Below are 14,457 nucleotides of genomic sequence, written 5' to 3'. Positions count from 1 at the left end.
GATTATTCTAAAATAAATTACAATTTCATACTTAAGCATACAAGTCACTATTGGAGCCTTAATTACTCAATAATTATTAAAATATCACTATCTTTTTAAATACCGCAGCTTGGATTCTAACATCAACACCTATAACTAGCACATTCAAGCATATCATCATCCTCTACCTCTTTCCACATAATGCAATTCTAATAATGATTCAAGTTATTTATATCTTAATCTCACAACCCAAACCTATCATGACGGGTATCTCAAGCCCACCGTGGGCCAGAGACCACCCCCTTAGCCTTACCTCAAGAGTACAATAATAATAAATAGTGAAAACCAACCAAGATAGTAATAAGAGTATATAAGTCAAATGAAAGATCTACGAATCCAACAAATAACCAATCCACACTTGTCCACAAAAGCTCTCTAAATGAGAATACCAATTAAGTGGGGACATGCCCTTGACAATAAAAAAATAAATCCATAATTTTCAAAATATGAAAAGAAACCTAATGACATAACATGCCTTCTGAAAGATGGAAGCTCACCACTTCACAGCAACTCAACAGATGCACTACACCACCTAAAACTGCATAAGGGTAACAGGAAATCACTCAGACCCTACAACATGAAATGATACAATATTAAAAAATGGTCAGTGAGGCGAGCAGTGGCATGCAACTCAATAGGTAGGGATAACATAATGCAATTACTAAAATCTAGTCATAAACCATATGCACCACAATCATAATATATATATATATATATATATATATATATATATATATATATATTGTTGTTGGGATAGGGACCAAGGACATGAACATGAGAGTTTAAAGATTTAATCTGAATTATATAGCTTGCTCCATCCTAAAGAAACCCATAGGCTAATGGGTCCAGCTTCCCTTGCTAGAAGGTCCTCTGTGTGTGTTAGCCACACGAACCTAGGAAACATCGAGGAAGGCTAAAGACACCAAAACTATAGCCCTCTCATAATATATATATATATATATATATATGTGTGTGTGTGTGTGTGTATACTGTGTGCACCAAGTACACAATCACATGGACCCCTAACGCCGAAAAACGTGGTTTCTAATATGATCCCCTTGAGATCTACACCTTCACGGTGAGCTACATAATTCCGTTTAAGCCCAAATTAAAATTGTTGCACATAAACCAACCATTAATCTAGGAGCCTTTCGTTAAGGCATTTATTAACATAGTATCATTACACCAATAAGCTTGCAAGCTTATATAATTATGCCAAACTAATCCATATAACCAAAATAACTTTCAAGTTCCATTTAAAATTCAAAATCAAGGCCATCTAAAACTATATTCATTCATTTATCCTTTAATGCAATGCCATGAGTTCAAAAGGCAAGTTAAACCATGCAATTATCCATATTAAAAATCAAGTTCACAAGGTGAGTTGAGGTTAATGCCATTATCAAACAAAAGTTCCATCAATTTGGGGAAACCCATATCCTCTTCCAATAATTAAAATAATGCACTAATTCAGTCCCTAACAACATAAATTAAAGAATGAATAAATAATTTAAAATATAGGAAAAGCAATCCAAGTAAACCTAATCAAAATACTCAACCCAATTTCAAACTCACAATTTAAATCACATGAATAATAATTAAATATATACCATAATGTAAGAATACAAGTTAGGGATGAGCAACATGTCTGAATTATAAAACAATTTGAAGAGAATTCAAAGTTTCGACCTTGAACAGTGCATTCCTGGTAAAACTTTTGAGCTTTCTTGGTTTTTGAGTTAGAGAGGAAAAAGAATGGTTTTGATCTTTGAAAATTAAAGAAAAAGGGTCAATTTTATGTTTAAAAGTCATACAAGGGGTAAAAGGACCCAAAGCCTCTCAACCGAAGTGAAAAAATAAAAACTGAGCAAAATTTGCATAGCGGTGTGGCATGCCGCTATTGCGGATTATAGCCACTGTGCCACACCCTTAGCGAGGAGGCTAACCTTTGTGGCACGCCACTATCACAGAGACTACTTCGGGGTCCCAAAATGACCCCGAACCCCTTCCAAAAATTTTAAAACTTTCTCAAAATACTCTTTTAACATCCCTTAACATAATTCAAGTCAAAATTGACAGTATGCACGCGGATGGATCAAAAATAAAATAATTTAAATTTTATGGGGTCTCATATTATCCCTCCCCCAGGATCATTTCTCCCTAAATGATGAGTTAGGATATTTTTAGCACAATAATAGCAAGAGTACATCAGGATCAAATGAAAAATTCAAAATGTGACAAGAGGGAAATGGAAATACCTCAATAACTTTTATTCAACTCAAGGAACAAGAACGGGTACTTGGCTTTCATATTTTCTTTAGCTCCCTATGTAGCTTCTCCTACCTTTTGATTTCTCAAAAGCACTTTTATCAAAGCTACATCCTTTGTCCTCAATCTACGGACTTGCCTATCAAATATCTCACTAGGACCTCCGTATAAGACAAAAAATCGGTAACCCCAACATCCTCAACAGGCACTATCAAAGAAAGATCACCCACAAACTTTTTCAACATAGACACATGGAAAACAAGATGAACAGAGCCTAAACTCATAGTCAATTCCAACTTATAATTAGCATTCCCAATTTTCTTCATAATATGATATGTACCAATGAGATGGGGACTAAGCTTCCCATTCATCCCAAATCTTATCACTCTATTCATAGAAGAAATCTTCAAAAATACCCAATCGCATACTTCAAACTCCAAATCCCTTCCCCTCACATCCGCATAAGATATTTGACAACTTTGAGCAGTCTTTTCTCTAATTACCTTCACCTTCTTCATGGCTTGGTAAACCAAGTCAGGACCAAACAACCTAGTCTCACCTACATCAAACCACCCAATAGGAGACCTATACCTCCTACTATAAAGAGCCTCAAAAGGAACCATTTGGATGCTACAATGGTAAGTGTTATTATATGCGAACTTAATAAGAGGTAAATGGTCAACCCAACTACCTTTAAAATCAATCACATAGGCCCTTAACATATCCTCTAAATTCTAAAAGTTTGTTCCACTTGTCCATCCATTTGAGGGTAGAAAGTTGTGCTAAGGTTCACCTGAGTACCCAAACCTTTCGAAACACATACTAGAAATAAAATGAAAATTGCGTACCTCGATCTGACATAATGGACATCGGTGAACCATGAACTTAACTATCTCCTAAATGAACAACTTAGTATAATCCTCTCCTGAGTAGTTGGTCCTTACAGATAAAAAGTGAGCAGACTTAGCCATCCTGTCCACAATTACCCAAATGGAATCATACTGATTGCGTGACCACGGAAGACCTTAATGAAATCCATATTAAGCATCTTCCACCTCTACATAGGCAACACTATCTCTTGGGACATACCACCAGACCTCAAATGTTCCACCTTAAATTGCAGATAAACCATATACTTAGCCACAAAGTTCTCCATATCCCTCTTTATATTAATCCACAGTAGATTTCTTTCAAGTCATGGTACATTTTAGTTGAACCCAGATGAACTGTATATCTAGACTCATGAGACTCAACCAAAATCCTTTCCCGCAACCCATTAACATCAGGTATACACAACCTTCATTGATACCTTAAGATGTCATCTCCCCTAATCTTAAAAGCCATAACCTTTTGTTGACCCATATTATCCTCAATCTTATAAGTATGGGATCTAAAGTTTGCTTCTCTTTCACCTTAGCACCTAGAGATGATTTAACCACTTCCTGAACAATCACTCCTCCATCCTCAAAGTAAAAAAGACAAAATCCCAAGTAAAAAAACTTATGAATATCCTTTACTAATATTCTTCTCTCCTCATCAACATGGGACAATCTCCCCATAGACAAACTGCTAAGAGCATCAGCAACAATATTAGTTTTACCTGGATTGTATTGCAAACCCATGTCGTAATCCTTAAGTAGCTCGAGCCACCACCTTTACCTAAGGTTTAATTCCTTAAGAGTAAAAACATACTGCAAGCACCTATGATTTGAATAAATGTCCACATGCACCGCATACAAATAATGCACCAGATTTTCAACGCAAAAACCACAGCTGCCAACTCTATATTGTGAGTCAGGTAATTCCCTTTATAACCCATAAGCTTCCTGGAGGCATTGGCCACAACATTACCATGTTGCATCAAAACACATCCCAGTCCCACGCGGGAAACATCACAATACACTATAAAACCATCAGTAGCCTCGGGTAGGGTCAAAATTGGCGCAGAAGTCAACTTATCCTTCAACTTCTCAAAATTACCCTCACAAGCATTGAACCTCAAAAACTTAAACTTTTTCTGGGTTAACTTCATCAGTGAAGCAGAAATAGATAAGAAACTCTCCATAAACCTCCTATAATACTTAGCCAAGCCCAAGAAGCTCCAAATATCTGTTAGAGTCATGGGTCTAGGCAATATTTTAACTGCCTCAATTTTTGTGGATCCACCTTGATCCCTTCACTAGAAACAACAAACCTGAGAAAAGTCACAAAACTCAGTAAAAATTCACACTTGTAAGACTTTGGATAAACCTTTTAATCCGTAAGAGTTTGCAACAAATTCAGAGGTGATTGCATGATCCTCCTCACTCTTAGAGTACACCAAGATGTCATCAATAAAGATTGTAACAAGCAAATCCAAAAACTGCCTAAACACCCAATTCATAAGATCCATGAAATCATTCGGAGCATTAGTCAACCCAAATGACATAACCAAAAACTCATAATGTTTGTATCGAGTTTGGAAAGTAGTCTTGAGAATATCAACTTTCCTAATTTTCAACTGATGATAGCCTGAAAAGATATCAATATTAGAGAAACACCTAGCACCCTGAAGCTGATCAATAGGTCATCAATCCTAGGAAGAGGCTGTTTATTCTTCACTGTAACCTTATTCAATCGATGATAGTCTATATATATTAGAATAGACCCATCTTTCTTTTGCATGAAAAGTATAGGAGCACCCCACGGAGTGACACCAGGACGAATGAAATCCTTATTAAGAAGACCCTTTAGTTGATCTTTTAGCTTCTTTAATTCAGCTAGAGCCATCCTATAAGGATAAATAGAAATGTGATGAGTATCCAGTAGAAGATCAATCCCAAAGTCTATTTTCCTGTCTGGAGGAATCCTATGAAGATCATAAAAAAAAACTTCAAGAAATTCATAAACCATGGGAACAGATTGCAAAGAGAGACTCTAAGAGTTGGAATTCTTGATTTGAACTAGATGACTAGATAACCTTTAGAAAACAACATTCGTGCTTTAAGATAAGAAATGAACCTCTCTTTGGATACTAAGGAACTCCTCTCCTAATTAATCACTCGTTCATTAGGAAAATGATTACTAACCTTTCAGGTCCTATAATATATAGAAGCATAGCATGAATGAAGCCAATACATCCCCAAGACCACATTAAAATCCATTATATAAAGTTCTAGCATATCCACCAACATCTCCCGATAATGAATGGACACCACACAAACCCTGTAGGATTTCCTAGTAATAATAGAATCACCCACTGAGATAGACACATAAATGGGGTCAGAAATATTTTCAAAATAAAAATCAGGGTGTACAGCCACATAACAAGTCATAAAATATAGGGTAGAACCCAAATCAATCAAATAGTAAACATCACGAGAGAAAATTTATAACATACCAGTGACAACATTGGGGGATGCCTAAGATTCCTGGCGAGTAGCAGGATCGTAGAGACGACTCCAGCCAGTGCCAGTATCTAAAGTGACGCCCTTAGGTATAGGATTGAAAAAAGTGGCAATCAGGACCTTATTAGCTCTAGTGGCAACTCTGGCTGAAGAACAATCTCGCTGCATATGACCAAGCTATCCACAATTATAACACTAATTTTCTCCTCCTCATTATATCCATGGTGAAGCTACCCACAAAAATGGTAAGAGAGATAAGGTGTGCTGACTGAGCTCCACTAGCCTGAGACTGGGCACCCTATGCCTTAGTACCACTACTATCCTGAAAATGATGATTAACCTAAGTCTTATGATAAGGAATACTAGCCAACGAATAAGAATTTCCCTAATTCTTCTTCTTAGTTCATTGCCTACCATCGCTCCCATTGTTCTGCTAACTTGTCCCCTATTATTAATTTCTAAACTTCTTAATCTTCCTCTCTCCCATCTCTACCTGCTACTTTTTCTCATACTCTACTTGTTTTTTCTCATCTTCTTCCTACTACATATAAACCACCAGCCTGGAGATATCCATATCATTGTTCAACATGCAGCCTTACACTCTAACACCAAATCACAGGACAAACTCAAAGCAAACTTTCTCTTTCAAGACACTAACTATAGAGCATAAGGGTACACTTCTAGAATTTCAGAGCAAACTCCTTTACACTCTTATTACCCTACTACAAGTTCACAAACTCTTCTTAGATTCCCTCAACTCCTAAGGAAAGAAGTGATCAAGGAAAGCATTTAAAAAGTCATCTCATACTGATGGTTCAGCATCATCACCCTTCATCTATTCCCACTCCTCATACCACTGATAAGATATATGTTTCAACTGATAGGCAGTAAAATCCACACCCTATAAATCAGTAGCATACATCATCCTAAAGATTTTCTCCGTCTTATCAATAAAACCCTGAGGATCCTCTTCAACCTTAGAGCCTATAAAGGTTGGGGGATCCAACCTCATAAACTAGTAAACCCTGGTAACCTCAAAAGAATTAGAAACAGGACCAACATAGTTAGATCGATAGGACTATAAGGCCACCAATTGAGCAAGCATATGAATAGACTGATGGAACTCTGCATTATAGATATTTCCCTAAGGTGACAGAGCATAAGTATTACCAGCCCGAGAAGCTCGAGGAGGACTAGTAGGGACCGATGGAACTCCATGTGGAGTGTCACAGTCATGAGCAGGGAGCCTAGACCGTATTTGCACTCCATAAGCAGAGTGAGTTCCCTCTATATCTTCCTCGTGTGGGCAGATTTTCTAGCAGAGGTTCTACGATAGTCAGACCTTCGGGAAGGCATGATCTGAAACATGACCAAGCCAGGAGTTAGAGGATTTTCATAACCCTAGACTCTATAGTCCAAAAATAGAACACAAGAAGGGAAACATTCCTAAATATCTTGTAGCCTCCCCCTTATAAGTGTGGCACACTACACACCCATAAAAGGAACTCTACTCGACAAGGCTTTGTAGACACCCAACGACCCTAAACCGTGCTCTAATACCTTACTTGTCAGGACCCAAACTCGGGCCTAACCGTGATGGGTATCTCAAGCCCATTATGGGCCGGAGACCATCCTCCTAGCTTTACCTAAAGAGCACAGTAATAATAAACAGCAAAAACTAACCAAGATAGTAATAAAAGTATATAATTCAATGATATTTCTATGAATCCAACAATAACCAACAATAACCAACCCACACTTGTCCACAAAAGCTTTTAAACTAGAATACCAATTAAGTTGGGACATGCTCCCGACTATGACAAAATAAATCCATAATTTCCAAAATATGAAAAGAAACCTAATGAAAAAATAGGGCCTTCTGAAAGATGGAACCTCACCACTTCACAGCAACTCAATAGACACACCACATACCTAATGTTGCACAGAGGTAATAGAAAAGCCCTCAAACCCTACATTATGAAGCGATGTAGCATCCGAGATGGTCAGTAGGGTGAGCACTAGAATGCAACTCAAGGGGTAGGGATAACATAAGGAAATTACCAAAATCCAGTAATAAACGATATGCATTACAATCATATACATATAGGTACCAGGGCTATGAACAAAAGAACTTAAAAGATTTAACCTGGACAATGTAGCTCGCTTCGACAAATAGGCACCTATTAACTATATGGGTCCAGCTCTCCTTATTGGAAGGGACCCAGTACATGTTAGCCACACGAACTTAGAAAAGACCAAGTAAGGATAAAGACACTAAAGCAATAACCCTTCCAATATATATATATAATGTGTGCACCAAGCACACAATCACATGGACCCCCAATGCCGGCAAATGTGGATTTCAATTTTGATCTCCCCAGGATCTACACCTTCACAAAGAGCTACACAATTTCCTTTAAGACTAAGTTAAAACAGTTGCACATAAACCAACCATTAACCCAGGAATATTTCATTAAGGCATTTACTAACATGGTATCATCATACCAATATGCTTGCAAGCTTATATAATAATTCCAAACCAATTCATATTTCCAAACTCACTCCCAATTTCCATTTAAAATCCTAAAACAAGGTCATCCAAACCCATATTCATTCATTTATCCTTTAATGCAATTCAATGGATTTAAAAGACAAGTTAAGCCATGCCATTATCCATATTAAAAATTGAGTTCACAAGGTGGGTTGAGATTAATGTCATTACCAAATAAAAATTCCTTCAATTTAGGAAACCTATATCCCTCATTCTAAACATTAAAATAATGCACTAATTCAGTCCTCATTACCATAAATTAAAGCATGAATAAACAATTTAAAATATGGGAAAGGTAATTCAAGTATATCCAATCACAATCCCTCAACCCAATTTCAAACTCACAATTTAAATACATGAATAATGATTAAATATATACCATAATGTAAAACACAAGTTAGGGATGAGCAACACACCTGAATTAGAGAATAATTTAAAGAGAATTAGAAGTTTGGAGCTTAAATAGTGAATTCCTTATAAAACCCTTGAGCTTTCTTGGGTTTTGAGTTAGAGAGGAAAAATAATGGTTTTGATCTTTAAAAACTGAAGGGAAAGGGTCAATTTTATGTTTAAAAGTCGTACAAGGGGTAAATGACCAAAATTCCCTCACCCTAAGTAAAAAAAGTAAACACTAGGTGAAATTTATATAAAAGCGAGGCGCATCGCTGTCATGTAGGGTAGCCTTCATGCCACACTCTTATTGCGGAGGCTAACCTCTGTGGCATACCACTATCGTGGAGACTTACTTCCTCGGGGTCCCAAAATGACCTCAAACCCCTTCCGAAAATTCCAAAACTTTTCTAAAATACCTTCTTAACATCACTTAACGTAATTCAATTTAAAATTTGACATTACACACGTGGGATGGTCAAAAAATAAATTGTTGACATTCTATGGGTTTAAATTATTCACTTTTGTGAATGAAAAAAATGTACCTACCAACTTTTTTTTTCTTTTTATAGACTCCTTTCAAAAGAGGTAAGATCCGGTGAATCGAAAATAATTAATTGAGAATTCAAAACTTTTTTATGGAACAGGCATTCAGGTCTGATACGTTGTTGTATTCCTGAAGATATTTCTCTTTCTAACCAAACAATTACTGGAACACCTATTGTGATTCCAAACACAAGAGTCATGGGGTCTCACACTTAGATATTACCATGCTCATCAGTATTTGACTCTAGCATAATTCTCCTCATCACAGTATTGCACAAAATATAATTTAATATCTTTGTAATTCAACTACATTCATGACTAGACAACTTAATGACATTATGCTTGCACATTTTATCTATAAATAATTTAATTTCGTGTATATCACATAGTACCATAGAAGTAATACATAATCAATCAATAACATAATTTTTGGGATTAAAGTAAAATATGTCTTTGTCTACCTCAACTCCATATCCGCAGGCCTAGACATGTTTTCTCCCATCAATTCTAAATTATGAAAATATGAAATAACATGTCTTATTAACCTAGCCTACCTGGATGCCAAGATTTTGAAAGAAGCAAGCCGCAACAAGAATGATCTTTCGTTTCTATCATGCCTTGGAATATCAATCACCTAAAAATCAAACAATATTAAAAGTAATTAAACAATTAAACTTCAGAAAAATATCTTGAGAATTCAAATCCACTAATTCTACACTTAAATCAAGGTCTATATAATTCTTCAAGTTCAATTAACCATTAACTAGTTTCTTTTAGTCTTAACCCTCTCTATTAATGGAGTTTTTATGCTAAAGGTCTCATATTTTGGAATTCAAGGTTTCTAACCATCAAAATTCATAATCTATTTTAAGAAATTCATGTTAGAAATCTTTAATTTATAATTTAGAATCAGCTATAGGTCATATTAAAAGTACCCATAAGTTTTACCCAAACAAATCCACCATTAAAGATATTTCTAAGGATTCTAAGATGATAAAGATTAAAAGACAGAGAAAATAATAAAAAAAAAAATTACCTCAATGAAAGACTTTCTTATTAAACTTTGCAAAATAACCTCTCTAGGGTTAAATAATGAAGTTTACATTAGGCCTAAAACACAGCTGAAACTAATATAAATACCACCCAGATTTTGCTATAATGAAATTCCCCATTTCAGCCTGCATAGTGATTAGTAAAGTAGTCGAAACATTTTATTTTGCTTTCTGATTGACAAATGGTTTGTTGAGTTGTAAAAAGGAATAAGAGATCTTTGATTTAGTGGGTATTGTCCCACCTAAATCCTTCTATTCTAGGATATATGATCATTTGAATTAGTCCCAAATAGAAATCCATATCGAAACTCTATTAAAAAGAGTTTCAAATTTAACTTTGTGTTAGGGAAATTATATGACCTTAATTCATATATTAAGAACTTTCAAGCTAAAGAATAGGTCAAAAGTTCTTCTCAAACTTTTTAAAATCACCAGGCAGTGTGGGAAGTAAAAGGGGAGATTTGTTGAAATAGAAAACGGAGAAGAATTGGTGGCTCTTGGTTGTAAACAATCTAATAAGAACACTAGGCTTTTGTTCCCCCTGGCTTCTCAACTCAATAGACTTATCGTGCACTATAAAACTATTCTAATGCCTTGCATGCACAATCTGATAAGTTATGTACCATTAATAGTCTTTTGGACTAGTTGATAGATTTTATTCTTTACCTTTTGAGTCTCAGTATGTTGCCTTACTAACTGTTATCCTAGATATCAGTTAACTATTACCTTTTGAGTCTCTAGTTATTAGATAATAGATAACCATTTTGCTAGATAATACCTATTTGCGTGGATCGACGGTTGATCTTCACATTACTGTTGTGATATTTTTTTCCTAGTTAATACTCCTCTTTTGAAGTAAGTAGCAATAATCTAGGTTGGATCGTAACATTGGCCACTGCTAAGAAATTAATAAGACTGAAAGAACCAAATACATGCAAGAATTTTTATCTAGAATGACTTGGTACTTCCTCTACTTCATTAGTCTTCCAGGGTTCCCACAACCCTAGCTAAGGGAATTACTTGCTCATAGTATGAGATCAATCATGGAATACACAGACAAAATTATAGAATCAATCTCACAATAATGTAAGAATAAATCCCAGAGTCTTAAATTAAATAACAAGCTAAGAACATCAAGATATTTGTGAACTTGGCTCCAAAGGACCTCCATCTGAATCAATCAATATGTGAATGCCTGAATGAATGAATACAAAGCCCAAAGGATATTTATAGATTACAAAACACCCTACAAATCAATTCATAACTAAAATAGGAAAACTTAACTAACCATACATAATAAGACATAAAAACATCATAGGAGTGAATTTAGGATACTTGGAAACCCTAGGAAATGATTGTGGAACGATCCAAAAAAATTGAGGTTGGTGGCCACATGTGGAGTCCACACGTATCCTGGCCTTGGGTACATGTGCCACATGAGGATGGGAGAATGTAGACAACGCATGTGCTTAGAAAAATTCCTGTAGCTTTTGCTCTGGGGATTTTGGACATCTGGCACTTACCTTACCCATATGTGGTCCACATGTGCTACATATGGTCCACATATTGATATAGATAAGTGCTCAAAGTTCCTTTTCAGCTTTTTCACTTTTCGGATCTTCAATTTTGGTAATTACCTTAGTCTTATATAGACCACATGTAGATATAGTATAATACCTAATAATATTCCAAGATTGATTCAGCTCTTAGTTGTGTGCTTAAGGGGTCCAAGGCTTGAAAATTTCACCTAGTGTTAAGGACTTAGTCATTTTCGAAACCCCTAAACTTATGAACTTTTAGTTTGGCATTCTCAACCCTGAAATGTTGGTTTTTAAGTTGATTCATAGTTAAGGAGGTTAAAAGCATATCTCGAGTGAGTTTTGGGATTTTTGGATAAGGATCGAGACGTGTTTGGAAAGCCAAAATAGTGAAGCAACACGATAAGGCCAGGACGTGTTGCTCTCTCCTATGTTGAGGTACTCTACGATGTGTGGCTCTCCCCCCAGAGTAAGCTACACGGTGTGTTGCTCTCACCCACAGAGAGAGAGGCATAACGCGTTGCTCTGTCCCATACAGTGTCATGGTTTAAGTACCCAAGGGGTAATTGATTCATTTCCCTCATCCTATTTCATCCTTCATCCTTAACACGAGTTGGAACTTCTGAAAGGGTGTTATTTGCCCCGTTCACCATAAATTGCTCTCAAGAAACCCTCCTCCTACCCCAATATCAAACCCAAGCTTCATTCTTAAGAAATCAAGGGTTCAAGCTTCTAAGTTCAAGCAATCGTTAGGATTATAGCTATTAAGATATGTAGGATGTTCATCCATGGGTCCTTTTCACCCATGGAGCCCAAAAACCTTCTTTTCAATTAAAGTATGGATTTTCTCTTATTATGGAGTTTTTGTATGTTCAAGATGGCTTACCTTCTGCCTTTCCTTAGTAATTAACTCAATTCATGTCCATGTATGGTTTCAAGAAAATTCAAGTTATCTCTTGCTTCATGATCTAATTTCTCATGTCAATATCCAAATGAATTTCATGTTATAATATTGAATTATAAATTTAGCCATGCAATTACATGATTTTCCTCATACTTAGAACATTCTCATGTTCAAGTTTATGACTCTTACATGTTTGATGAAATGTCTGTATTTTGAGTCTTTGAACCATGATTTCATACTATAGTTTTAATCCTTAATATTGTATTCTATGATTATTCAGCGCTGGCGGGTTATGAACTCCTGATACCCAAGTGTTTTACATAATTTTAGATCTTTCAAGTAATGATTTTAGTTAAACCATAAATATTACCATTTACCCAGTTGTTATGATCATGATGAGCAATGTCAATTTGAACTCCTACCCTTCTTCAAATTAATGAACTCCTACACTTCACACTTATATTAGACAGTCATTTTGAAGCTTTCATAACCCTAAGAAGAGATGTTAAATACCTCAAGATCCTCTCCGATTTATTAAAATGAGGCTTATGTTGTTATTAACGTCTCTCGCCCAAAGAACATTACAGAACATTACGTACAAACCAAACCAAGCACAAAGATTGTTTGTGCTTCTTTGAAAGTCCTTTACCTTTCAATGTTTTTATCAGATTTTTGTTTTTGAAGCTTGGACCAACAATAGAAACCAGGTCATCACGATCACTCGACTTGCCTCTGCTTTTTTTAGGTGTGTTGGGTGCTTTTTTTTGCATCAGAGTAGGTACAACTTGAGAAGAAGAAGAAGGATAACATTTTTGTCTGGTAACTATGGCAAACTCGTTTCAACCAAAACAAACAGGCATGCCATAGTAATTTATCCACACCTCATCCATCTTATTTTTGTTTTCATACATAAACCTGCGCTTGAGAAGATCATATACCATTTTCATTTGAAAACGAGCATTGTTGTCCTCCGGCAAATCAAGATATTGCCCAAAGCAGCTTTCCCTGAAATAAGAATCCAATTTTTGTTCTCGAAGTTTTTTTTTGAAGGCATCGAAAGATATTCGCATGACTGACTTACCCACGACATCACCCATTAAATTTGTAGCACCATTACACTGAATTCTCACAGGATAACAATCAATGCTGAAGGTTTTGACCAACTCTTCGGCGGAACGACTATTAGCATTTGGATCATCTCTTTTGAAAGATTCCTCCTCCCTGTGTTCATTATCTTTTGATCTTAATTGAGATAACGCTTGTAAATCAAGCTCATAGAGTGGTGGATGTAGTCGAGCTGCTGCACTTGTTTCTTTACTTGGACTTAATTCGATTTCTTTTCTTTTGGGAGCCATATTATCTTAAATTAACAGGAACATAACATAGATTATAATTGATTAATGCATAACAGTAATATAACAGTTCCAACAGACCACTAATCTATTGCACTAGGTATGTTATCTATTGCAACATATAACCGACCTATTGAACGAATGAGTAATTTGTGGAAACCATAAAAATAGATCACTAATCTATTGCACCTAGTATTTTATCTAATGCAACATATAACTGACCCGTTGCAACGGATGAGTAATCCGTGGAAACCATAAAAATAGATCACTAATCTATTACACCTGGTATTTTATCTGATACAACATATAACTGACCCGTTACAACGAATGAGCAATCCGTTGGAAACCATAAAAATAGATCACTAATTTGTTGCACCAGGTATGTTATTTGTTGCAGTATATAATCGACTTGTTGCAACGGATGAGTAAAC

At 35.8% G+C, this 14,457-nt stretch overlaps 1 long non-coding RNA gene across 1 annotated transcript; it reads right to left on the bottom strand.

Moving 5' to 3' along the window:
* Nucleotides 1–334: 334 nt before the first annotated feature.
* Nucleotides 335–13,262, bottom strand: LOC124895993. The gene is made up of 2 exons (XR_007052317.1): nt 9,735–13,262; nt 335–577 (listed from the first exon to the last, which is right to left on the bottom strand). It is a non-coding gene; the product is annotated as an uncharacterized LOC124895993 (long non-coding RNA).
* Nucleotides 13,263–14,457: the final 1,195 nt, after the last annotated feature.

The sequence above is a fragment of the Capsicum annuum genome, chromosome 1 (assembly GCF_002878395.1).
Source record: "Capsicum annuum cultivar UCD-10X-F1 chromosome 1, UCD10Xv1.1, whole genome shotgun sequence".
NCBI classification, from domain to species: Eukaryota; Viridiplantae; Streptophyta; class Magnoliopsida; order Solanales; family Solanaceae; genus Capsicum; species Capsicum annuum.
Note: the sequence above shows the minus strand (reverse complement) of the source record. Positions and strands in the feature narration are given on the sequence as shown.